Source organism: Gorilla gorilla, chromosome 3, assembly GCF_029281585.2.
Source record: "Gorilla gorilla gorilla isolate KB3781 chromosome 3, NHGRI_mGorGor1-v2.1_pri, whole genome shotgun sequence".
In the NCBI taxonomy this organism is placed as follows: domain Eukaryota; kingdom Metazoa; phylum Chordata; class Mammalia; order Primates; family Hominidae; genus Gorilla; species Gorilla gorilla.
The window spans coordinates 127,587,071-127,596,317 of record NC_073227.2 but is presented as its reverse complement, the minus strand read 5'-3'; the positions used below and the strand labels follow the sequence as shown (position 1 = coordinate 127,596,317).

At 38.3% G+C, this 9,247-nt stretch overlaps 1 pseudogene; it reads left to right on the top strand.

The window, feature by feature from the left end:
- Positions 1-301: 301 nt before the first annotated feature.
- On the top strand, positions 302-4,271 carry LOC101137335 (ras-related C3 botulinum toxin substrate 1-like; annotated as a pseudogene).
- Positions 4,272-9,247: the final 4,976 nt, after the last annotated feature.

Below are 9,247 nucleotides of genomic sequence, written 5' to 3'. Positions count from 1 at the left end.
GAATCCGGAGTAGGGAAAGCAAACATCTCTAGATGCAAATATGACCTGAAGTTAACCAGATTAAATCCCTGGTGAACTCTTGTAAATAGAATTTCACTTCTAGAGGATTGTCAGCATGCTCAGCAGAGTACAAAGTTATCTATTCAATGTGCATGGTAATTTAGCTAGTCAGCAGCAGGAGAAATGGTAATAGGTACACAGTGATTTATAATAACTGGTAATGAGGTAGACACAGCAGGTAATCTCAGCACAGAATAACTTGGCAGAGGAAATGGGAAGGGCAGATTCAGACAATGTTGCGATGAGGCTACGGTTTAAGCTGGGGAGTGAACAGCAAGCGGCCGCATCGGTGCTGTCCGCTCTGAGCACTGTGCAGACTGGCTTCATGTCCAGTGCTGCAGCCTGTGGCCACTCATCTGTCTTCCCAGCAGACGACAACTGTCCCAGCCTCACGACTCCTCGAAACAACTACTGTTGCTGTTTTTCTTCTGTTTTCGTCACTTTGATAATATGTCAGTAATGTGTTATGTCCATAAATGGCGGTGAATTTAGAAAACAAAACCGAAAGCAGCTCAGTAGCTGTCAGTGAAGAGCTTCATGTGTCCAGGCATTCAGGGACCTCAGAGATAGCATTTGCATGTTGTGCTCACTGCAAACTTGGGCAGTCATAATCTTGGAGGCATTGTTGTCCTCATTTTATAAGCAACAGTAAAACATTACCTTTATAGTAGACTGGATTGTTAAATCCAGGAAGATTCATGCCCTGTTAATCTTGTCCCCTGCTACCATGACTCCAAGTATTTTTAATTCCACAAAGCCTTTCTGCAGTTTTCATCACCTTCTTGTTTTCCCTGACTGCTTCCTTATTCTGGTATTTTGCTGAGTCATGATAAGGTATCAGAGAACCAACATGTAGGAACAAGTAAAGAGAATCCTAATGTTTTAATATTTTGGAGGAGGATGTGATCCATATGATTACATTTTGTTTGAGTTGGGTTTCTCAGACCTCCTTTGACCTGTAACCAAAAAATTCTTCAGCAGTATTTACAATTCTGCCCCTCTGCACCCAAATGGTTTGTGTGTGTGTGTGTGCCCCTCTGCACCCAAATGGTTTGTGTGTGTGTGTGTGTGCATACACACACAAGCCTGCACACACACACGTGCACATGCATATGTGCTTCCTTCTTGTACTGCATGATAGGTCTGTAGCATATAAGCTGTTAAGTCATTTTATGGAAGTTCTGTGGAAATGCTAATATATACTAGCAATTGTGATCAACACAGCTGTTAATCATCAATGTTTCTGTATTTCCAAAAAAGCCAACAAACCTGAGAACTGTCGCTGATTTTAACAATTGACAATACTGCCATTGGTAAGAGTCTGACATGATTGTTTGAGATACATTTGGATCTTCTCCATTTATTCTTTTGCTATATATCAGTCATAGAATATGAAATTATTAAAATTAGAAACAGGTAACTCTAATGGTAGGAAAACAACTCAAATCCCCAGGACACAAAGAAGAGAGTGAAAACATGAGAGAGAAAATAAGCTATTTATTCCATTCCCTGAGTAATATAATACTAAAAGGGAACTGAATATAATACTGAAAGTAAACTGAAAGGGAAAGGGTTATGCTCTCTGGAAACATTACCTGGGTATGAATATGTTCATGGTTTACATTTTTTCAGATGTACATTTGTGCAACTAAACATCCTTCCTTCTCCTTAGGCTCCATCTGTACTCGGGGACATACATGACCAGTGATTGGTGAGTGAAGGTGTAAGAAGGTGGCCATATATGCCTTTTCTCTAAGCGCACAGCACTTGGGGAAAACCATAAGAAATTTGTGCTTTTGTGGGATGTACTGGTAGATGAATGAGGTAGAAGGAGAAGAAAATAGACTCACTGCTCCTTTATAGTGTTACAGGACAGAGATGAAGTGGATGGGGGAATCCTGGATAATTAATTGAGATATATCAGCAGAAGAAAATATATCCCTGTTTCTGAGATTTGCTGCTTTCACCACAGGTTGGGAGCCCTTGAGTTCAAATTTTGATTCTCAGCTCTTGATGTCCTTAGTCAACTCTCCTAAATATATCTGAGAAGGCCTGTTAGTTTGTGGATGGAGAGGGTAAGCTGATGGCAGGCAGAAAAATGGGCAAATATGATGTTAGAATTGCATCATTATAATAATACTTTTTAATTTTTTGGTATCTGCTTGATCAAAGTTCGCAATATAAAATATGTTTAAAATGCTCTTTTCTGGTATTCATATTAGTTTGTGTATATTATGTTATTTTTCAATAGCCTCGGCTGATAATGTCTGGTTGGTACTCACCACTGTGGCCCCATTGGCGGTGAAAACATTTAAATAATTTGTAAACAGCTGCTGCTCCAACTCCCTGAGTAGCTCCTTGCTGACCCAACCCTTCCAGCTCAACCGGCTCAGGCATCCTCCGTAGGACCCCCAGCACCTTCCCTGTTCTTCATTCCAACATAAAATTGTCAACACCTAGCAAAGCAAGGCCCTCCAGAGCTCCTGTTACAGGAGGGGGCTCTATTTAACTTAGTTGGTATCTGTGCCCTGCCAGTTACTAAATATTTTGAATATCACACTTAAATGAAATAAGAAAGTGTGTGCACAGGCATACATGCACACACACACCCCGCTGAGCATAAATTTAAAAAGCATATTTGTTAAGGGTTGAGGATTGTGCTTCAACACTCTTTCTTTGAAGAAACTTACTATATTTTTTTGTAGTCAATAACTTCTACTTTTTTAGTATTTTTTGATATTAACATTCTACCTTAAGTTGGACATTTCTTCACAAAGCAGCTCAAAATATTTGAGTAGCAGCTTTTTTTAATGATTCAAGGATTTATTAAGTCATACACGCAAAACATACTGCTAATTGCATTAGCAAAAGATCAATGTAAAAACACTCCACAATTCTGCAACTGTCAACTTAAAAATTTTTGTTCTAGTGGTTGAAAGGTCCTCCCTTGTACTCTTGCCAGTGAGTTAAGTTGTATAGAACATCGTCAGCACTAGCACAGTTTACAGAACCTCACAAACCCAAAGGAACATCATTAGACTAAGCAACTACAGGAGGCGTGTGTCCACATGTGGGTGAGGTAAAGAGGGTCAGTATTGGTCAAGTGACAGTGTCAGTAATCTGGCAAGACAGTGATGTTAAGAAGGTTCATAGTTTAAGAATTATCTAAAATATTTTAAAAACTATAAAATTGCAACACATGATTTTTACACCTAGTTATTGGAAAACTAAGGAAAGCACTTATTAGCTTTGAATAAAGTAACATGGAAAGCACTTTTACTAATCTACAAAAAAACCTTCTAATGCATTATGAGAAAGATTTTATAATACAAAGAGGCATATTGCTCATTAAGAAAGGGTTCTATAAGAAAAGCACTTACTAAGTTAGAGACTAAGGGAACGACCAGTTTAAAGATGAATTAAATGCCCAATTTGGGGAGGGATGGCTGATGTAAGAGAAAGGAAAAGCTTAAGTAAACACTTCCTGATAATACCAACCTTTCTTTAATCATCTACTGCATTTGACAGAAATTAACCTTTTAGAGTTTTTACCCTTGACACTTTTATTCCTTGTACCCGCTGCTTCTGGTCTCAGCGCCCTGCTGCTGCCCCTGCGGCCCAGCGAGCGGCCCAGCTGCAGGCCATCAAGGGTGTGGTGGTGGGAGACAGAGCTGTAGGTAAAACTTGCCTACTGATCAGTTACACAACCAGTGCATTTCCTGGAGAATATATCCCTACTGTCTTTGACAATTATTCTGCCAATGTTATGGTAGATGGAAAACCGGTGAATTTGGGCTTATGGGATACAGTTGCTCAAGAAGATTATGACAGATTATGCCCCCTATCCTATCCTCAAACAGATGTGTTCTTAATTTGCTTTTCCCTTGTGAGTCCTGCATCATTTGAGAAAGTCCGTGCAAAGTGGTATCCTGAGGTGGAGCACCACTGTCCCAACACTCCCATCATCCTAGTGGGAACTAAACTTGAACTTAGGGATGATACAGACACGATCGAGAAACTGAAGGAGAAGAAGCTGACTCCCATCACCTATCTGCAGGGTCTAGCCATGGCTAAGGAGATTGGTGCTGTAAAATACCTGAAGTGCTCGGCGCCCACACAGCGAGGCCTCAACAGTGTTTGACAAAGAGATCCAAGCAGTCCTCTGCCCACCTCCTGTGAAGAAGAGGAAGAGAAAATGCCTGCTGTTGTAAATGTCTGAGCCCCTTGTTCTTGGTCCTATCCATTGGAATCTTTGTACACTTTGCTCAAAAACTGGTGGAACCTTCACACTCATTGCCAACTTTTTGTTACAGATTAATTTTTCCAGAAAACCATTTTGAACCAATCAGTAATTTTAAGGTTTTGTTTGTTCTAAATGTAAGAGTTCAGACTCATATTCTGTTAACATTTAGCCCTAAAATGACAAGACTTCTTAAATTCTTATTTTTCAAAAGCCCCATTCTTGCTCAGATTAAGAGTTGCCAAAATACCTTCTGAACTACACTGCATTCATGTGCCAAGAACACCGAACACTAAACTGTGTAAAGACCTTCATCTTTCAGAAGACTGTAGCTTCTGCAGTTAGGAGATGCAGACACTTGCTAAGTAGTTGTCAAGAGGCGTAAAGCAGAACAGCCTCCTGAATGAAGCGTTGCCATTTAACTCATGGTCTGATTTATCAGCCCATTTTCATGAGGTAACATTGTATAATGGAATGGGTGTGACATCTCAGCTCTTTGGATAAGTCTTTTTGATTTCACAGTGAATTTTCTAAAAATTAGTTGACCAGCTTTTGCTGAGATTTTGAACAGAACTCATGTGTTTCCTCTAATGAAGTGTTCTGTTTAGTTGTGGGTGTGCTGGGTGGGGTGTGTGTGATCAAAGGACAAAGACAGTATTTTGATAAAATATTTGAGTAGCAGTTTCTGTTTATGTGATCTCTATACAAGGTAGTAACTGCAAGATGTTCTTACTCACATTGTGGAAAACTTTTAGGTGCCTATTATTAAAGTGCTTGCAGGTTAAGAAATGAATCATGGTGGGTCCCTGGATTTTCTGAATATTTACACTCTTCGTATAAATATGAAGTCATTGGCAGTTATACAGGAAAAATAGTTCTTATAGCCCCAAAATATTTCAGGTTACATATTTTCTGTCACTGATTTCCCCTTCTCTCTATAGGAATTATAAAAAAAAACAATTACTATCAAGCCTTACTAATTTTCAGGATCAATTACTCCATGTGAATGTGGATTAAACCATACAAAACATGGTTTATGATTAAGGTGGCATCATATTTTGATCTAATAATCATTAATCTCAATCATGCTCATTGAGATACAAATTAATATTGTGCATATGTATCTATTACCACAGGTCTTATTTCTTTAGCTTACTAACCAGAAAACATGAATGGATTCTGAAACTGTTAGCAGTAGTTAAGTTTACAAACTTACAATCAGCAAGATCTAGGCTCGAATCCCAACTTCCCATAATATTCGCCAATGACTTATTTTTTTTCAAAGTCTCAGTTTCTCTTTTTGTATAATGGTACTTATAACAGTAACTATTTCACAGGGTTGCTATAAGGATTGGAAAAAGTGACTCATGAAAAATGCTTAGTGTACTATATGTTAATTCTTATGTTTTATTTCCTTTCCCATTATGAAAAGCATTTTCAAATGTGTATATTCTTTAGTTGTTTTCCACCAGAAAGTTTAAGAAACTTTCAGTTTGATTAATTGGCATTTTTGAAATCCCTTTCATTTGAACTATTTGGAGTATTTCTTTAGGAAAAAATTTCATGGGAGAAGAATGCAAAATAAATATTACTCTAGGCATGTAGTACTTTAACAAAACAGATAATTTTTATCTACCTCTGCTCCTGAATACAGTCTATTGGTGGAGAGTGTGTGCGTTTTTAGCCTAAAACACACCAAACTTAGATAAGTGCTCTCCGTGACTTATGCTAAGGAAGACAAGAGATATTTGTGAACCTAAAAGGAATTGGACCTATCTCAAGCCTGTTCTTCAGATCTTAACGTATTTTTATTTTTTTAAATCTAAAGACAAGAAAGATATAGAACTATAGGGGTAAACAGAAAGTCAAGTGTGTAAAGCCAAATAGTGGCAGGACTTAAGCAGTCTTCCAGAGAACAAATCAAATTTATTAATTCACAACTGCAGAGAATTTTGAATGTAGGTGCAAGTTTTCCAAGGCTTTATGTGATTTTTTTCTTGGCTTTACCACACTCCACCACAGGATTAGGGTCTCATTTCATGTCACCAAAGTTTTATAGTTGAACTCCTATGCCATTTACTTACAACACTTCCATGACAAAACATACTGTATCTTATATTAAAGTGATTTTTGTTTTTACTAGGCTATAGCTTCCTTGAGGACGTGGATTATTCCTGATCCATTTATGTATCTATTGTAGAGTCTATCATTGTGCCTTCTAATATTTAAGCTGCTGATCAATGTGTTTCAATGAGTTGGAAATAATATCAATGAGTTATTTGAATTCAGGAAATATGTAGACTTCATTGTACATTGTCTGGCATAGAGTAAATATTTCTCCTCCTTGCAGCTTCTGTGATAGTTTTTGCTATGTGGGTGTATCAGTCCATTTTCACACTGCTGATAAAGACATACCTGAAACTGGGAAAGAAAAGAGGTTTAATTGGACTTACGGTTCCACATGGCTGGAGAGGCCTCAGAATCATGGTGAGAGGCAAAAGGCACTTCTTAACATAGTCGTGGCAAGAGAAAAATGAGGAAGAAGCAAAAGTGGAAACCCCTGATAAACCCATCAGATCTCATGAGACTTATTCACTATCACGAACATAGCATAGGAAAGACTGGCCTCCATGATTCAATTGTTCAGTAAGAAGGGGTTCTATAAGAAAAGCACTTATGACGTTAGCGACCCTACCCCTGGGTCCCTCTCACAACACATGGGAATTCTGGGAGCTACAATTCAAGTTGAAATTTGGGTGGGGACACAGCCAAGCCATATCAGTGGGTGTGCAGGTGAATCCAGATATTCATAAATAAGTTTATATATGGGGATAACAGTACCATAAATCTATATTTATTAAGAATACAAGAATCTTCCATAACCTAAAATGGTTTAGATTATTGAAGAAGAGGATCTTATGAATCTCATTCCTTTACAATATTTAAGTGTCAACAGAGTACTATTAATAAAAAATTATGCCCACTTAAACCCAAATCTTATTTTAAACCATTCACTGTGGAAAATAGAAGATATTTTCAAGATTTCTTTTAATTATGAAAAGTATTCCAAAATCTTGCAGGGGAAGATACAAAATTGTTAGTGGGTTAGGGACTGGAAAATGTCTGTGTGCTTATACTTTGGCATCATCATCAACCATGGTAAAATAATCAGTGTCTTAAATAAAGTGAGAAAAGGAAATGACAGCTGTCTGTGTCATTCTCATCACTAGGGGCCTTCTCAGCTCATCACCCTGCCTTCTACTTTACTTTTTCATCCCTAATAACTGTGGCTTACCAGCATGTTCTCTATTACATCCTTAGGTCCAATTCACAGGCTAAACTTATTCATATCTCACATCAGCTTTTCAGCTCCGTGTACTCCTTAGGAATCTCTTAGAATGTCTTTGCCTTGGCTCTGTCATAGAACAATATTCCTTTTGAAAAAAAATCCTGGCTGGATCCCTGTTATCATCTAGTTCCCCTTCATTTGATGAAATCCTAGATCCCTCTTTTAGAGAAGCATTCAATTGAAGTTGAAATAGAGTAAATTCATCTGTATAAGGTATATGTGAAATGGCTCTTATTCTGTGGCATCCTGGAAAGTAGTGGTGGCTTTGGTTGCTGTGTGTTTGAAACTAGCTCATCAGGAAGGCAGGTGCCTGATGAAGAATAGAACCCTTTTCAGTATAAACACATTCCTTTAGTGTTATATCAGTGAAACAAGGCTTTGGGAGTAAGAAGCCCTGGGTTCAAGTGCTATGGATGCTGTGGATGCCTTGCCCCATTGCCCCTGGGCCCACCTGAGCTTACCTGCATCTGTGATGAATAGTTTCCTGCAAGCTGATTCTCGCCTCAAGTAGGGTGGCTCTCCACTACTCACCTGAGGGCTTTCACTAGAGCCTTGGGAGCTTACCCTGTGGCTCAGAAGTGCAGGGGAGTTAAGGTCGCCAAGGACAACCCTCTATCCACGTGGAATGGGACATAGTGGATGGAAACACAGTCATCCAATTCCTGGGTGGGAAAATTCAGAGGCCTACTCCACAAGGTTTCTCAGTAGCTCCCCAGCAAGACTGAGCCCTAGTTGCCACAGTAGTAGTCCATTCATTCATATATCTTTATTGAATTTTTTCTTCCTTGTCTCACTTTCCCTATTCTCTCCTTCAGATTTCTGAAGGTCACTTCTTAAAGAAGCTACCTGAACCCAAGTCTGTCTTGAGATTTGCTTTGAGAAGAACTCAAACTAATACATGATCCTAACTATACACTAACTAGTTTGAGACCTTGAGAAGGTTATTTGATTGTTCTAAGTTTCTTGACCTGTCAAATGAGACAGTTGGACTAAATGGATAATTTTGAACATTAAAATACAAAAATAGTTAAAAGTGAGGAATACATTTTTAGGTAGTTTACAGGGTATTTTTTTGTTTGTTTGTAAGTCAGACATTTACTTGTTTGTAGATCACTGAGGCATATTCTTGACATCCTGGGTTCCCTTAGAGCACGATTTTAGAATAACTGCGTTAGACGATTTTTAAGGCTCATGGAATTCTGGGATTCCAATCATGAATAAAGATCCTTGAGGAGCTTTCTACCTCCACCCTAATCTCTTAGGCTATTTCCCAAACTCCAAACCCACAAAGATCCAGCTTAGAATCTTTCATCCCCACGCCATCTGTGTGCCTATTACCAATTGGTTGTGCATGTGTGCACACATACATGTGCACATATGTGCATGTGTATTTCCATATTCCAAAAAACAAATAAGAAATATAATCTCCCGGCTTGTGGCATTCTATTGTTTCCCAGAAATTTTAGTATAAAGAATATAAATTCTGATGATATGCTGGGTGTTGATGGGGACAAAAAATGTTGACCTCATTTAAAAAATTTTTTTTTTTACTTTATCATAGGGGGCTTTCAGACTTTTTTTCTTCTATTTCCTATAGA